This window comes from Dermacentor albipictus, chromosome 1 (genome assembly GCF_038994185.2).
Source record: "Dermacentor albipictus isolate Rhodes 1998 colony chromosome 1, USDA_Dalb.pri_finalv2, whole genome shotgun sequence".
Taxonomy (NCBI): Eukaryota; Metazoa; Arthropoda; class Arachnida; order Ixodida; family Ixodidae; genus Dermacentor; species Dermacentor albipictus.
The window spans coordinates 467,854,982-467,871,647 of NC_091821.1; the positions used below are offsets into that span (position 1 = coordinate 467,854,982).

At 45.9% G+C, this 16,666-nt stretch overlaps 1 protein-coding gene across 2 annotated transcripts in view; it reads left to right on the forward strand.

Moving 5' to 3' along the window:
* The window catches only part of LOC135909812 (THAP domain-containing protein 11-like), a 96,436-nt gene that overhangs the window by 63,272 nt on the left and 16,498 nt on the right, over nt 1–16,666 (forward strand). The gene's annotated exons all lie outside the window — the stretch shown is intronic.

Here is a 16,666-nt window from a genome sequence, read left to right on the forward strand (position 1 = left end):
GGCATTCCCTATTTGCGACAAGAGGAAGCCATCCTTCTCACAGATCCTTGTGACTAAGTGATGAAAGTCTACCACCTTTTCTTCACACGTGGAAGTGAGCGGCTGGCATGGTGATGGTCGCTGCCTCAGTGACAGTCCATTTCGTCGCATGAAGCAAGTCGTCCAGCCGGAGCTAGTGCGGAAGTCCTTTGCGACGATTCCCAGCTCCCTGGCAATTGCACGCGCCTGTACAGTCGAACCCGGATATATCGAATTCGAAGGGGATCGGAAAATAGTTCTATATAGTGAAAATTCGATATACAGATATAGGCTAAAACAGCACTCGCGATCATAACAAATTGTGGCTTACCGATTGGAACAGCCACGAATCACGTAGCATGTGCACGCAATATGAAAGTGCTTTATTTCACGGAAAAAAAAAAGCTAATTTTGGGCTGCTTTTTTCTCTGGGAAATGAGGTTGAAAATACTAGTCTGAATCTTCTCGAGACTGTCCAGGTGCGAGAGCCCAGTGCCTTCCATTTCGCCACAACAGTGCCGAATCAGGCTGAACGCTGACACCAGTTCAGCGGCTGTGCACAGTCGCATTTCTTCAAAAACACAGTTGCCCTCGTCGTCGCTGGAATCGCCGTCTTGAACGGCAGCTATTCCGGCCACAATGTCTTCATCAGCGAGGTTGACTACCGCTTGAACTTCGCTGTCATCGTTAGAGAAGTCCTCAACAGTCACTTCGGACAGAACGGCGCCGGGAAAATTGGAGAAGTCGTGAAACGCGTCCTCCAAGCACTCGTCATCATCTAAAGCTTCCAGACATTCATCTCCGGCCACTTCAAGGCCTGCCTTGTCAAAACAGTTGGCTACTGTGGCCTGCTTCACGTCACCCCAAGCGCCGGTAATCATCTGGATCGCGCCGAGCAGGTCAATCTTGGGATCAATTCCCATGCGGAGGTTTACGAGGAGCCGTTGAATAAGTCGCCTCCTATAGCCTACCTTGAATGTCTTTATGATACCTTGGTCAAGGGCTGCAGTCTCGCTGTGGTTTTCGGTGGGAGAAACTTCAGTTCAATGTGCTGCAGCTTGCAAGTCGTTTGATGGGCCGAACAGTTGTCTACCAGCAGGCAAACTTGGCGGCCCGACTTGCCGAACACAGCGTTCCAAGTCTGCAGCCATTCAACAAAAAGTTGACGTGTCATCCAGGCCTTCCTATTACAGCCGCAGCAGACGGGAAGTTGTTTGCAGTTCTTGGAGCAGCCTGGTGACTTGCTCTTCCCAAACACGAATGGCCGTAGCTTGCACGAGCCGTCCATGTTGGCTGCAAGCAGCATTGACGCACGCACTTTGCTCATTTTACTGCCATGACATGAGGTTCCACGAAGAGCGAGTGTCTTATTCGGCAAAATTTGCCAAATGAGACCAGTTTCGTCTGCATTGAAGATTTCTGCAGGTGAAAACTTCGCAGTGATCTTCAGCCACTCTTCAGAAAGCCACTGCTGCATCTCCTGGCTGCTGACAGCCCCACTTTCACCTGAAATAGCCTTTCCTACAATGCCATGGCGGTTTTTAAACCGTTGCAGCCACCCAGTGCCACCGCAACAGTTCCCTTCGCTAAGAGCTGTAGCAAACCATTTGAACTTTTCGATTAACATCGTGCCATCCACGGGAATATTTTTCGCTCTAATTTCAAGAAACCACATATAGAGTGCCTTCTCCACTTTGTCAAGAGCAGCAGGGCGTACACGACACGCTCCCGAGCGACTTTCCTCACCTGCTTTAAGCTTGATGTCCTGCTTGTTTTTTAACAATGTACTTAAAGTACTCCGCAGAATGCCGAATGTGCCTGCCGCAGATGACTTCTTTTCTTCATTCTCGACACACCGGAAATACCTCAAGCTTTCTTGCAAAGTCAAGATTCTTCCTCTTTTTTATGTCCGCGGATGCCATAGCTCACCAGATGACCGCAGTGATACACGCTACACACAGCATGTTGAAACACAGGCACACACAAGAAAAATGCGCGAGGTGCAGATGGAGTGGTCCGAGCAAAGTCCAGCCTAGCCGAGCGGCAGTCAACGGGGCTGTGAAGGAACTACAAAGGGAAAAGAAAGAAGAGAGCGGCAATAAAGATTGGCGAAATATGCCGTCGAAGGCGCTGTGGGCGCAATCGCCGCTTTGCTGAGGACCAGACACGAATGTCTTCGAGAAAGCGCACTTTCCAGTGGTGCGGCGCGGCGTTCGATATATCAAATGTCTGGCGAAAATGGAATTCGATATACTACGCAATTGTCCTATACTTTTACATAGTATATTCAAGGGGTAATCTGTGTGTTCGATATAGGCTCCGTGCAGGAGTAACTGCGGCGCAGACGAGGGCGCCCCTCGCGGCGGAGTGCAATGAGCTGGTGGGAGACGCGCACGCGAAGCTCTCTGAGCGTGTGTGTGTTTGAGCGGTCTGAGTGCGTCGGTCGTGGTTGCAACAGCAACATGCCGCGTTCGGAAGTAAATGCAACATATGAATTGGAAGTAAATGCAACATATGAAACTGCGTCAGTGTGAATACATGTTTAGAGGGTCATTCAACAACTGAAAATATTTGATATCACACATAAGATTCCGTGTGAACTCACATCTTATGCAGATGCAATCCTGCATATGATAGCTATAATAACCAATTTGAAAAGTCCTATCTTTGCAAAACAGTGAATGAAGAGGGGGACTTGCCCTGCAAAGGATGTTATACAGTCGAACACAGATATATCGAACTCGAAGGGGATCGCGAATTAATTCGATATATCAAAAATTCGATATAAAAAATACAGGCCCAGAGACTTTACCTGTGGCGGACGATGACCTACCGATCGGCGCATTCAAGAATAACAACTATTTCCGCACACACAACGCAACGTAATGCTTTATTTGCGTGAAAAAAAAATCGCTTATGTTGGTCTGCTTCTTCGCCTTGCAAATGAAATTAAAGACGCCAACCTCGATCTTATTGAGGCTGTTCAGGTGCGAAAGCCCGGTTCCTTCCATGTCACCGCAACAACGGCGAATCAAGCTGAACGCTGCCGCCACTTCAGCGGTGGAGTACGAGCGTGTAGCCGCGCCCTCGTCCGGACGATCTTCGTCGCCACTCGAGCTGTCAGCCAGGGTCCCTCCGACTGCAGCTACAATATCCTCATCGGCGAGGCTCGCAACAGCCTGAACATTGCTGTCAACGTTCACATAATCGTCAGCAGACACTTCGGCTGGAACGGCAGCCGGGAAAAGGGACGACAACTCGCGAAACGCGTCGTCCATGCACTAGTTGTCGCCGTCGCCGTCTTCGCAGGTTTCAGGAAGTTTGGCTGTCACGAGGCCTGCCTTTCGGAAGCAGTTGGCCACAGTATCCTGCTTCACGTCTCTCCAGGCGCCCGTCATCATTTGAATGGCCCCCAGCAGGTCAACCTTAAGCTCGGTGCCCATGCGGAGGTTCACCAAAAGCCTATCAATGAGTCGCCTCCTGTAGCCGACTTTGAACGACTTCATGATGCCCTGGTCGAGCGGCTGCAACTTTGCTGTCGTGTTCGCCGGCAGAAACTTGAGCGGGATGTTTTCGAGCTTGCAGGTGGTTGTGATGGGCCGAGCAGTTATTGACGAGGAGGCAAGCGTGACGCCCCGATTTGCCCAGTTCGGCGTCCCATGCTTGCAGCCATTCTGTGAACAGCTGACGCGTCATCCACACCTTTTTATTGAAGCCGTAGCGAACGGGGAGCTGCTTACAGTTTTTGAAGCAGCGCGGTGCCCTTGCTTTGCCAATCACAAAGGGCTGGAGCTTTTGAGAGCCATCCATGTTAGCAGCGAGCAGAACGCTCACGCGGACTTTGCTCATCTTGCCCCCGTGACACGTGCTGCCCCGGACGTCGAGCGTCTTGCTGGGCAGCATCTGCCAAAACAACCCGGTCTCATCGGCGTTGAAGATTTCCGCAGATGAAAACTTCGCGCAAATTTCCAGCCATTCCTTCGAAATCCACTGCTGGATATCCTGGCTGATGACGGCTCCGCTTTCCCCAGGAATGGTTTTGCCAACTATCTTATGGCGGTTCTTAAACCTCTGCAGCCACCCTGCGTTGTCGGCGAAGTTGTCATCACCGAGTGCAGCGGCAAACCATTTGGCTTTAGCCATTAGCATTGGGCCATCTACCGGAATGTTCTTAGCCCGCACCTCTAAAAACCACGCATAGAGGGCCTTTTCAACATTCTCGTGGGCAGGAGCGCGCACACGACAAGCTCCCGATGTTCGTAACTCCGCCGCTTTCGACTTTATGTCCGCCTTGTTTGTTAACAAGGTGCTTAGAGTGCTCCGAGGAATCCCGAAGTCGTCTGCCACCGTCGCACTTTTCTCGCCCGCCTCAACACGCTGAATGGCTTTCAGCTTTGTCGCAAAGTCCAGGTTCTTGCGCTTCTTGTCGCTGCTTGTGGTTGCTGCGGCCATTGCTTCTGCGTCAGCTCACCACGATCCAGTCACACGTGCCGTGAGACGCACGCAAAACAATAATGAACACGAAACACAAGAACGCGCACAAAACACAAGAATTCACGTGCGCAGCCACCGCCAACAAAGCGCTCGCGATGGCCACCTCCGAGGGCGACAGCGACGTACGAAAGGCACGAGCTGTGGTCGGCTGAGCAAAACTCGTGAAAAAGCAACAAGGAAAAAAAAGGCAAAAGGAGGAGGCCACCGCCGCCTTCGTTCCTGGCTACCTTTTCCGAGCCAATCACTATGGTTACGCGGGGGAAGGATGAGAGACATTGGGAGAGAGAAAAATAAAAGCAGTTCCGCAAGCAGAGTGTTGCCGCAAGTCGGAAAGCGTGCGCAGCGGGAGTACCGTCTGAGCCTCCCTCCCTCTCGCTCTCACATTTTCCGAGCCTTTCGGGGGAGGCGTGGAGCACGCGGGTGCAGCGAGTGCCGAGATCGCGCGGCGTTCTATATATCCAATGGCAGGTAAAAATATCGTTCGATATAAACGTACGAATTTCTATACTTTTACACAGAATTTTCAAGGGGATAATTTACGAGTTCGATACAGACAATAATTTGATATATGTGGGTTCGATATATCCGTGTTCGACTGTATGAAGTGTATTTATTGCACAACCCACATATATGTATATTTTGGTGTAAGCATCACAGCCAGCACATCTCTAATTGTATCAAAATATCACAGTTTTGGCAGTGCAGATGACAGGAAGTTGATCACGTTATTGATGTGTCTATGCTTGAATACACAGGAATGGCATGCTTCCAGCCCTTTCACGTGTGTGCGGTTTTGTTTTGCAGTCCACATTTTCATTCTTTGGGTTTGCCTCATAGGCCTGCACATTCATGTAATGCCTTCAAAAAGTGCTGAAAATAAAAGCGCCTCAGCACTGTCTTTCTTGACTGTCAAGTCACTGTCTTTCTTGACAGGTATCATTAGCATGTCTGTGCTCGAGTACACATAAATGTGGCACACAGCGAGTCCCAGCACATGCATGCACATCTGAACTTGAGTGAAGTACTGATGACTACGTCGTAGGGGGATGACTTCATCGCCACACAAGTAATTTAGCAAGGGCTTATTCTTCAGTGTGGTGTTTCTACGGCTGTACGGGCACTTTATTTTAAGCAGGATGGTTTCTCCATCTTTGTCTCTGAAAAAAAAAAACACGCTGGTGTGGTCTGAACAAATAAGTTTGCGGAACTCCTTACCTAAATATGCCGTCAGGTGAACATGCCAGCCAAGGCTCCTCGGGGCACACAACTAATCCGAATTCTGCGACTGTCACCTCATACTCTTTCTGAAATGCTACACTAGCTTTTGGCTCCATTGCCACTCCATACTGGACAGAGGGACCACTGAAGGGCACCTCCATTACCATGCGCTTTGCACGGTCATAAAGGCCCTCCTCAGGGCAAGTCAGGATCCTGTGGGCCTACAAAAAAGTTTTATCACTGATAATAAATATTCACTCAATGTACTGAGAAAAATGCTTTCCTGTCCATTACAAATAAACGATGTGTCACATCTTTGTGGCAGTAATTCTGGGAAACCTTTCGTTTCCCCAGAGAGCTTTGTTTGCCAATGTCTGTGTACACAAAGTGGCTACATCCCCTGGTTCAATTGCCACGTATTTTCTGTAAGCTTGCAGAAGTGGGTCAGGCAACCTACACGGGGAATGCCAAGAAGAACTGATAGGAAATTCTGCATGGTTATGCAATTCATATAACATTTAGCTCTGCCTGAATGGTGGACTACCCTACAATTAAAAGCATTGGTCAGTCGTGCAGGTAAAAAAAAATTACTAACCTCTCGATGAAGTTGATCCTTTTCAGAATAAGCCTGCCCTCGTGCAGCTCAGAAGAAAAGCAGTGAAATATTTGGTGAATTCGTTCCCAGTCAAATAGGTGACCCAGGAGAGATGGCTTGTGTGGGCTCAGGAGGGGTAAGCTTTGGGATTCTGCGCGTAGGGCATCCACTAGTGGGCAATTTATGCTATCAAAGAATTGAAGGACGTGAGTGACGGGAAAACTCTTGGCACGTACTGAAACGTGAAAACATGGTCATTAATAAGTGCTCTTCAATCTGCCAACCTTGTGATAAACGTTTTCAGTCAGATGAGTGTTGTGATGAAAACCTACCAGGCTCTTTCAAGGTGCCTTCGACTAGTGAGTGCTTCGGGTAATATTTCCTGGAAGCAGGAATGCCTCATGGTCGTTGTCGACTTGTTTTGCTGTCGCACGTGGTGGTGTGCACAAACAGCGCGACAGCAGCAGCGTGTTTGCATTTTCCAGCCACTCCTGCCTGGCAATTGCATCTCACCGCCAGCACCCTTCTGTTTTTGTCAACCTAAAGACTTTAACTTTCAGCTCTTAAACAATACAATTAATATTTGGGCAACTTACGTCAATCTTGACAGATCTCGCAGGTGCGTTGATTCTGGTTTGTGGTATGCACTTTGCCGTGATTTCCGAACCTCCATCATGCAGCAGCTCTTTCATGTCATACGCATGATCGGCTTCTAAAAGGAGTCGTCCTTTACGAAGGTTCCCGCCGCGGAAAAAACAGCTTAGGTCGTTAAGCTCGCCGAAACCGGTCGCCAGTAACGTGGGCACGCCGCTCGACATGGCTCGCAAAGCTGCCGCGCCCAAATTCGCGCGCGCACATCTCCCACCAGAGTTTATCTCGTGGCCGCTCAGTGGCGCTACCAGTCAGCCGACGGTATTGCCGTCTGGGTAACTGCACGGAGCCTATAGCCAATAATTCGAAATATGCGGGTTCGATATATCCGGGTTGTGTATCTGTAACTGTATCTGTATGTGTTCTGTAACTGTATCTGTATCATTTCCAATGATACTGCACAACCACCGTTGCTCAGGCCCTTAACGTATTCAAGGACGGCCTCCTCAACGTGAGGGAACTTGCCCGTTTTGGGCCTGCGGGAAGCCCAGTCCGCCCTCTCAGTAGCCATCGGCTGCTCACACTGTTTTTTGCAATACCCTATTCGGAGTTCATCAACGCCGAAATGCCTGCCAGCAGCATGGTTGCTGTGCTCCAATGTGTAGTCAACAGCGTTAAGCTTAAACGTGGCCGTAAAACTCGCATACTGTCCCATGGTGAAACGGCACCAACACAGACAAACAATCACAAAGCACATGGCCGCCTTGAAAAATGGCGAAAACGAGGTGTTCGTGGAAACGTGTCGGAATACGTTTGCTGCGGTATGACAGCACGTGAACCAACAGGTGGCTGCCTCTGTAACAGTGCGGAACATCGCAAGAAAAATGGCGACTGACGGAGCAAGCCAAACGCAATTTCTTTTTTCTCGTGAGTACATTACGTGCATTGAAACAGCTTCTTTTGTATCAGTAATGAATAAGATTGTTAAATTAGCAACCATTTTAAAGCGAACAAATAATAAAGCCAGGGCAAGTCTGGTTGTTGATCTTTTTTTTTTTTATTCTTGAAGTGCAGAAAGTGATGAAGGGAATGAAATGGGGTATCTGCTTAAGAATCTGTTTGGTGCGTGCAGTCTGCTCGGTAAGTTTTGAAGAGTCGTTTGCGCAGCATTAGACAGATAGTAAGCACGATCATCATCAGCTAGACTTGGCAAACGACATATCGCTGTGGCATGTTCGGGGTGCGATCATTACGCGAGTGCGATCATTATGCGAATAAATACGGTAGATGGTTTTCGGTTTCTCTCTACCACAGGTGTAGCACACCTTCACACCTTCTCATTCATGTTCGATCGAGCGCGTCGTTATGCTAGAAAGTTTATGGCAGTCTTGTAGGTTTCTTTTTGTGTTCAGCTGCTACATAATTGCAATGTTACACGCAACCGGCTTTTTCTTGTGTTGGCTTCAGCAACAATGATAAGTTACAATGAGGATGGGCAACAACTGGAGATGACATACAGTAGATCCTGGCACTCATGATTGTGAAGCCAAGCTATTGACTCGGACGATTGACTCGTACTGGAGTCAACTCACTGGAGTAGCTTCTCAACAGGAGCATTGATGGTTGCATGTGCACAGACACTAACATCGATCTCAAGCTCCCAGCAGCAGTGAAGTTTTTTTCACAGAGGTGTACCAGGTGTACACTTTTTGTGCGTGCAGAAATATAAGCTCAGTGCAACCAGTGCCTATTGTGCCAAGGTTACCATCTTCACAGTGGCACTCTATCTTCTTGCTTTTATACCCACAAGACATCTCATCCATTTATATTCCAACTACCTCTCTCTGTTGATATCATTGTCATGGCTACAACAGGCGCACATGTTCATGTGCTCAAGAAGTTACTACGGGCTTGCCTCTTCCATGTCCCCAGTCACAAAGGCAACCCTGGGAATGAGCTTGCTGAAGTTGCCCCAGCTGCATCGACCACTGAGAAAATTGAGCTCACTGTTTCTCAAAAAAATCTATTAAAACAAGGTTTTGCTAAATTTCTCAAGCTCAGTGGCATTGATATTGCTAAATAGAGGATGCCTATAAATTGTTATTTAACCTTTTGAGGGTCGATTTTTTTCACCATATATGACCGCCAGGATAGATTTTTTTTATTGCAGTTTCCGATTCTTCTTAGAGACTTATTTCAAGAAAAAATTACCGTAATTTTTCTAGGGTGACTGTAAAGTGAGAAAAAAATATTTTGCATTAGTATATATGCACTCTTCATTCATGAATAACAACAATAAAAAAGGAAATAAACTTATCAGAATGAAAAATTTGATGCATTTTTATGCACATAGTTCAAGGCTTTGAAATTCCGCACACGAGAATATTTCGCAAGCCTCAAATGTTCCTGCTCTTACACTAATACGTACATCCATAGCATAATCGAACTCTGTAGGTGCGCACACTCAAGAAAACTGTTTGGTTGTGTGCCCATCAAAAAAAAGCAGCACGTGTGAAAAACTTCCGCTAATCTTCATCTTATTGCCAACCAGCTAGAGCAATTAGTTTTCACGAGTCTTTAAAAAAAAAGAAAAGAAACGGTAACACATGCACGGCGGTATCCTTCCTATGCGCACCCCTGTGAGCACTAAATGAGTGAAAAACAAGCGGTCACCCTTTGAGCGATTAGGAACGAGATAGCGATCAGTTTCACCAAGTGCAAAAAACCGAAACCGCCCGCGAAACAAAATCGAAACGGCCGCCCGCCCGCGCGCATGTCAGTGCGCGAGCGGTAGTATATAGAGGCGTGGGAGCAAACTAGCGCTAAAACAAACCATGCAACGAAAACCGAGAGAGGGAGGCGCGCGAAAAAAATTCCCTGTATCCCCACATAGTGGCAGCACATGACAGAAAAGAAAAAGTTAGGAAATTGGCGCGCTTTTTAAACGTACAGATGGTGCCGTTAATATAAGACATCGACCATTTTCAGACTTGTTTGCAGCGCTGTATATTTACGTCATTGACTGTCAAAGGGTTAAATGGATTCAAAGTGTTTACAAAATACCTCCCTAGCTTTCCCCTCGCAAACTACTTACTCACCTCATGACAGGACACGGCCACTTCCCTGCATTATTTCACATTCATCCCCACCAACACATGCATATGTGTCTGACCATGGCACGATGAAACTCATTATTTCATTACCTGTCCTCTCATTAATCACATTGCTATGAAATGAACTGTCATCAGCAGGTTATTTTGCATTAGTAAACAACCACAAAAGAGGGCCAAATTTACACAACCTGTGTGCATCAAAATCTTTGTGCTGCATAGAAATTTCGCACTCCATTTACCAGCTGCTTTCTGAATCATTTCCCTTATGTCGATTGCTAGTTTCAAACCTCTTTTCTTTTAACAACCCCTTCTAATGATTTGCTCTTGTTCTGGCACGCTTGTCTTTAATGCCGGTCGGATAGCTTATACCAACAATGGTGGGGCCCAACTCCGTCCATCCGGCTGAGACAAGCATGTGACTTTCATCACTCTATCATCTTTTACCCTTTTATCCCATGCCTGCTTTCTCCACCGCTCATTTTTTTTACCGAAAGCACTAGTAAGCTATATGCCCATTTTCCTTTGCACCATGAGCGCGCCTACATCAACTATTTGGTGGAAAATTTATGAAAAATACATTTATTTACATTTGAGGATTATTCAGATTTTACACTGTACAGTTTTTGAAGTCACAGGGGTTTCAATGTGTGAAAAGTTTGAAGTACTGGCATGTGCAGGGCAGCACTGCTCTTTTCACACTAGTACCATTGGCTTTCACTCTTCCCTTTAGCTTTTCACACTTTTCATTGCCTTGAGGGGTTTTGCTTCACAGGATCTTTACAGGATTATGCAGATCCAATGTACATTTAGGAATCTACGTGAAGCAAAGCTTTTGTTAAGCAGTTAAGGAGGGAAGTGATGTTTAGAAACAAAAAAAAGATTATTAAATTTAATAATAATTGGCACCTAGACAGTTTTTCACGCTGATTTCAAAAATATAATTACTTTTTAAATTGACTGTGTAGTTCCAGATATAATTAAAATTAATCACCTATTGTTCATCGGAACAATTGCAAGAAGAGTATCAGCCAGAATGTTTATAAAGACGTGGCTGGGGCCAGATCCCACTGTGGTTCCGTTCGAAAACCAATTCCTTTCGCCTCCTCTCATTGGCCGACCGTCGTCACGTCCAGCGTGTCGAAAAACTTCCGCAGGCAGCTCCGCGGTTTTAGTCTACGTCACGGGGCGTGGCCACGGTGCCGAAAGGAACCGTTTCGCCTGCCGGCACAAGAACCGCAGTGAGTAGGTTCACTTCGCGGGAACCGCTGCTGCAAGCTTGTAAACAAACATGGCAGTGCCCATGACTCCGTATCTTTTCGCGGCTCATTCCAATACACTATATGGTGGCTTTCAATAGTGGCTTTCCAATACACTATAGCATATATGGTTTGGCTCAGATTGGTGGGTTGAACTTACACAAACAATTCAGTTTTTGAGAGATGCCATACTGAAAGGCTTCACTAAATCTTTTTTAACGTGCACTGACATCTCGTGCAGTGCATGGGCCTGAAACATTCCGCTTCCATCGAAATGCGATCTTTGTGGGCATGTTCGAACCCATGCCTTCCACCACTGAGCCCCCGCAGCAGTGATAATTTATATGGCATGCATATAATTGAATACCATATTTGTAAGGTGCTGTTGTCTTGCCGTTAGCTCTTTTATTTATTTTCATTCCCTCTTTTTCTTTACGAAGTAGTCAAGGTGACATCAGCTTTTTCCAAGAATGTCCGGCTTATGCATATGTTGTCATTGTGTGAGAGCATCGGCAATGTTCAGTTCAGTAAGAATTTGTATTGCACTTATATTGCAATTCGTATTGTTGTCTTTTTTGTTTTTTATTTGTTTAGCTCTTTGAGTGCTTATTACTGTTGTATTTTTGCATTTTTAATTTGTATCCTTGAGTGTAGAACAGTTTCATCTGTACTGCACTGTTTCCCCTGTGCACAGGTTGTATGGGGCCCTGAACTTAGTCAAGTGCAAGGAAGCACCTTTTGTTCGGGGTCCTTTAGTTTCTGTATGAGGAAACAGAATAAACTTCAACAACTTCCGCCTCAACTTTCAGCACTATGACTTGTTTCTGGTCCTGTTTTCCTTTTGCATATGAGTTATACCATTGTAGCAATAGCTGCTGTTACAAGACCTAACACAGCTGCCTAGTTTGGTATGAATAATTGACACTGAAAATAAAATCTTGCTTGTGGCTATTTATGATGCACTGAGCCTCTTCATCAGTGGTCATCTTCGGCACAATCTTGGTAGAAATTGATAACACTGCTACAAAATGTGCTCGACTGAATTATTGAGACAGAGAGCATTCTTGGTAGCGAAATTATATGATATCACATGGTGCTTCTTGAAGACTTTGCTACTTATACAAAAACTCAAAGCAGAACCTGTCTCTACACAATGGCTACAGCAAGAAGCTTTGGCCAAATGTATGCACTACTGCCACAACCTCGCAGAGTATTTGGCTGAGATAGGAGAACATTGTGAAAGAAAATGATATAGAGAGCTAAAATAACAAATTGCAGTTATTATTGGTTGCACACTGCCCAGAGACTATCACAGCTGACAGGATTAACAATGTAAAATAAGGGTAGTAACAAGAAATGTACACAAAGTAATTGTGGGTGTTTTGGGTAATGTAACATAACAAAGTGGTGCAAACAAAAATGAATGAAAGGCAAATGTTCTTGCCTACACACAAAATGAAACAATTGTCTGGAGTAGCTGGTTTGGATAATAAGCAAAATAAAAAGATGCAAACCAAAATGAATAAAATTGAAAGAACCTTGTCTACACACAAAACTTCAGTTGTCTGGACTAGCATAATAAAGTAGGATGGCAATAGTAACATTTAAAAAGAACCTTTAGAAATCATAATGACAGAAGTGGAATAATATAAAATATCCATCACGCTATTTCGCTGGAGGTTCAGCACTGATAGGGGCGACGACAGCCACTGCACTTGCTGCAGTATGAACTGCCCTGTAATTGCCAGCCGCTCTACTGCAGCAACAATATGAGCTTGGTACGTAGACTCGTTGGCCGGTGTGTTTGCTTGAACAGCTGCCATCTGCTCCAGTGCTGTGGCCTGGCATGCTTGCGAGTCAGCCAGTGCCTCTGTAGCCGCAGCCAGGCCATGCAGGGTAGTAGATTGGCCCAGCATCCTCTCTGCCTCTTGCTGGAAGCTTGTCGCAACTGCACCCACCATGTATTTAAGCTGCTGCAGTTCCTGTTTGTAGAATAGCATTGACTGTTATATTACTCTTTCCTGCTAACAACCATGCAGAAAATGAAATATGTACATACAGATTCGATTTCAGCTGCCAAGTCCAACGACTGTTCATAGCCAGCATCAATTTCTGGCAGGAAATCTTCAGCAGCTGGCCTGCGCGATGGTGGGCACCACTCCTGTTGTTCGCTTGTCCCTGAGGATACCCACAGAAAAGACATTGTTGCAGCGCTTCACCTATGCAGTCTAGATCTGATCAGATAGCGAGCGGTTTATACAATGGTATGCAATAGGGAAGCTTGATATCACTGGTGACGAATCGTGTGCATTGCTGAACTTGCGTAACAAGCCACTCGTACCGGGTCGACCTCCAATAGAAACACGTGATGGAAATCATCGCCGACGTGGAATGGCTTGGTCGGCAGTAGCTATAACGAGCTGCACAGCAGTTTTTGGAGTGAGCTGGGGGCTTGGAGCATGCCCATCTAGGGATTGTGCAGAAGATGGCAGGGTGCTATCCTGAACGCACAAGGCCACCACAATGAGCAGTGGTACTTTGACTCCACGGTCTGCTTGAATAACCTCAATAATTAATATATAATTGCAGCAAAGTGTAAAATGGACGAAAACCAAATAGGCTACGTTTAAGAACAAAATATAATTTCTTAACATGTCACTCAACACAACATTTTTAAAACGCTTGCAGTTGAATTTTCACAAACTCAAACTAACTGGATCAGTTAGACACTGCATAATTACCCTGCAACGTGGGTATGCAAAGTCTACCAAAAATGCATGTGCGCTGTTGTTTACATACAGTGTTCAATTATAATGCATTGGGAACTTTGTACCTGACTACAGTGAACTCTCACTTGAGTGAACTCACTCACTCACTCGTCTCACTCGACGAGACTGGAAAGAAAGAGACGACGACCATTCCACGACTAGGCAGTTGGAAAAAAACACATCACGTGGTTTGTGGTGTGACTGATCGCCACTTTGCCCCAGGGGCACTGTAGCGCCAGCGACGTTACATTGCCGCTGGAGCGGCAGCTTGATGAGAACGGGCATCGGTTACGCCTGCAGTGCAGGGCGCAAAACCTCGTTGAACTGATCATAAAAATAGGCCTTGGTCCTCTGAGCGAGTTCGTTAAACTGAAATATTCACTGTTCCGAAATTCGTTTAAGTGTAACATATTTGCATAGAATCTATAAGAAAACTGCCAGGGATTTTTAAAAAGTTCGTTATTCTGAAATATTCGATAAACCGACGTTCGTACAACTGAGAGTTTACTGTATTTCATTTCGTTTCATTTTATTGCTACTCTTGCCATACAAATTATCAAAACACTGACTGAACCCATAGCCAGAGGCTAGTGTGGGGTTCAGAAACAAAAATACACGATGGCAATGACACAGCACTTTTGTAAAATCGAAAGCCCAAAATCACAGCGAAAGACCAAAGTACAGTATACAATGAGGATAAAATAAAATAATATGCATTTTACAGCAGAATGAATAAAGATCTGTAATGAACAGTACGGTACAACAAACACAAACCGCGAACGACTGTCACATAGATCAAATAAGTCTCAAAAAGTATGTTCTTAATGCTTTATTTGTTTCGTGGGACTGTTTTATTTCTGGGGGTAAAGCATTCCGAACCTCGGCTCCTGAAAACTGCACTGATCTTTCACTGTAGATGTTATTCGGTGGCAGATGAAAGTTACTAAGTGTGAGGTTTCTCGTGAGTCGAGAAGGAGAGCGAAACAGGAAGGCATTGAAAGGTTGGTTATATTTTACTATGTTGTTTACACACACTGCTATCTTTAAAGACCGCAAAAGGTCAAAAGGAAGGATACTTAATAACTGGAAAATTGGTTTACTTGGTATATGTTGGTAAATTGGTATATATTTGTTACTACTCCAAACAAAGGTGCATTCACATTAAACAGAAAATTACTACTAACGGATGTTTTTTTTTTTTGCAAATGTCGTAAAGGGGACTGAAAAAAGCGATGCTGAAAGCATACCATCAGTTCACCTAATAGTTAAAACGTAGTCGCTGGTCTAAGGATCGCGATTACTTGCAACCACCTTTATTTACTTTTGAAATAACTTCTCTAATTACGCCCTCTGTTAGGAAATATGCAGTTCATGTCGAACATACCTATTCAAAAAATCCTTCACATACGCCTACTGCACTTGAGCGGCCGACAAGGTCGGGGATGCGGCCCCGCAGCCTGCACAGACAGCCACTGCCGGTACCCCTAGGAGTAAACGAGCCGCTCGTTACGCAAAAGCAAACGTGCACTCTGGATCATTGCACTCACCTGTGTTCAGCGGCCACGACGGCTGTGTCGTGGTGGGAGTTATACACTTCTTTTTTCCAGAACTGCCGACACTGGTCCGCTGTCTTCGTTGCTGGCCCCTCTCCATTTCAAATCTCTGCGAGATCACGCCACAACAGTGCTTTGCTTGCTTTTGTAATTTCTGGCGTCAAAACAGATGACCCTTTCACGAGCCACGGGCGTTGCTCCATGAACTCGACAAGCAAAGTACACTGTCACGGCGAAACATGGGGGTCAAGAGGCCGGCGAGTCGCTGCTTCTGCCATTGCGAGTCTGCTTGCAGTCGCAATGGTCTGCAGCTTCAGTCGAATATTAATCGGGAGGTGGTGCACAAGATGCTTCAAAAATCCGGCCTTCACAAACCTGATGATGTCCTGGTCCAAAGGTTGGCGCTAAGAATTACAATTGAGCGGCATAAACTCAAGTTGCACATGTTCAATCGTATGTTCACTATACATTGCATGCATGGCAACTGGCACGCCACCGCACGGCCGCCAAAGACGCTTCTTGAGAACCCGTGCAGAAGGAAACCTCCCCGTGCTGCCACCGCAATATATATGCTGCCACTATGAAGATGCGTACGCTGTGACTGCGTCATTAACACGTAGTTGATTGGAATAATGAATTGCTGCATAGTCGGCTGTATAAACAGGTACACATGTCTCTTGAAGACGACGTTTCAGGGTTTCTCAACTCATCCGTGCATTGTTGGGCAGCAGCAACAGTGGATCACAGCTGTGGCGAAAAAAGTAAGTTTGGTTCCAGTGACTTTGTCTTCTTTCTGTACTGTCTCGCATTATGCGTTTTTGTTTTTCTTGTGCCACTAACGTCTGTGCATTTCAGTGCTGACGGAACAAACTGGGAGCCCTCTCAGCACACAAAGATATGCAGCGTCCATTTCGTTGGGGTGCGCCATCCAAGGATGTGTCGTCCATGTTGTACATGCAAACAGTATTTTCTGAGGAGTACCACAAGCGGTCTGTGCTTCCAGGAAATAAGGCTGGACGCTATAAAAAGTGAGAACTAGACACTTTCTTTTTAAACTAGC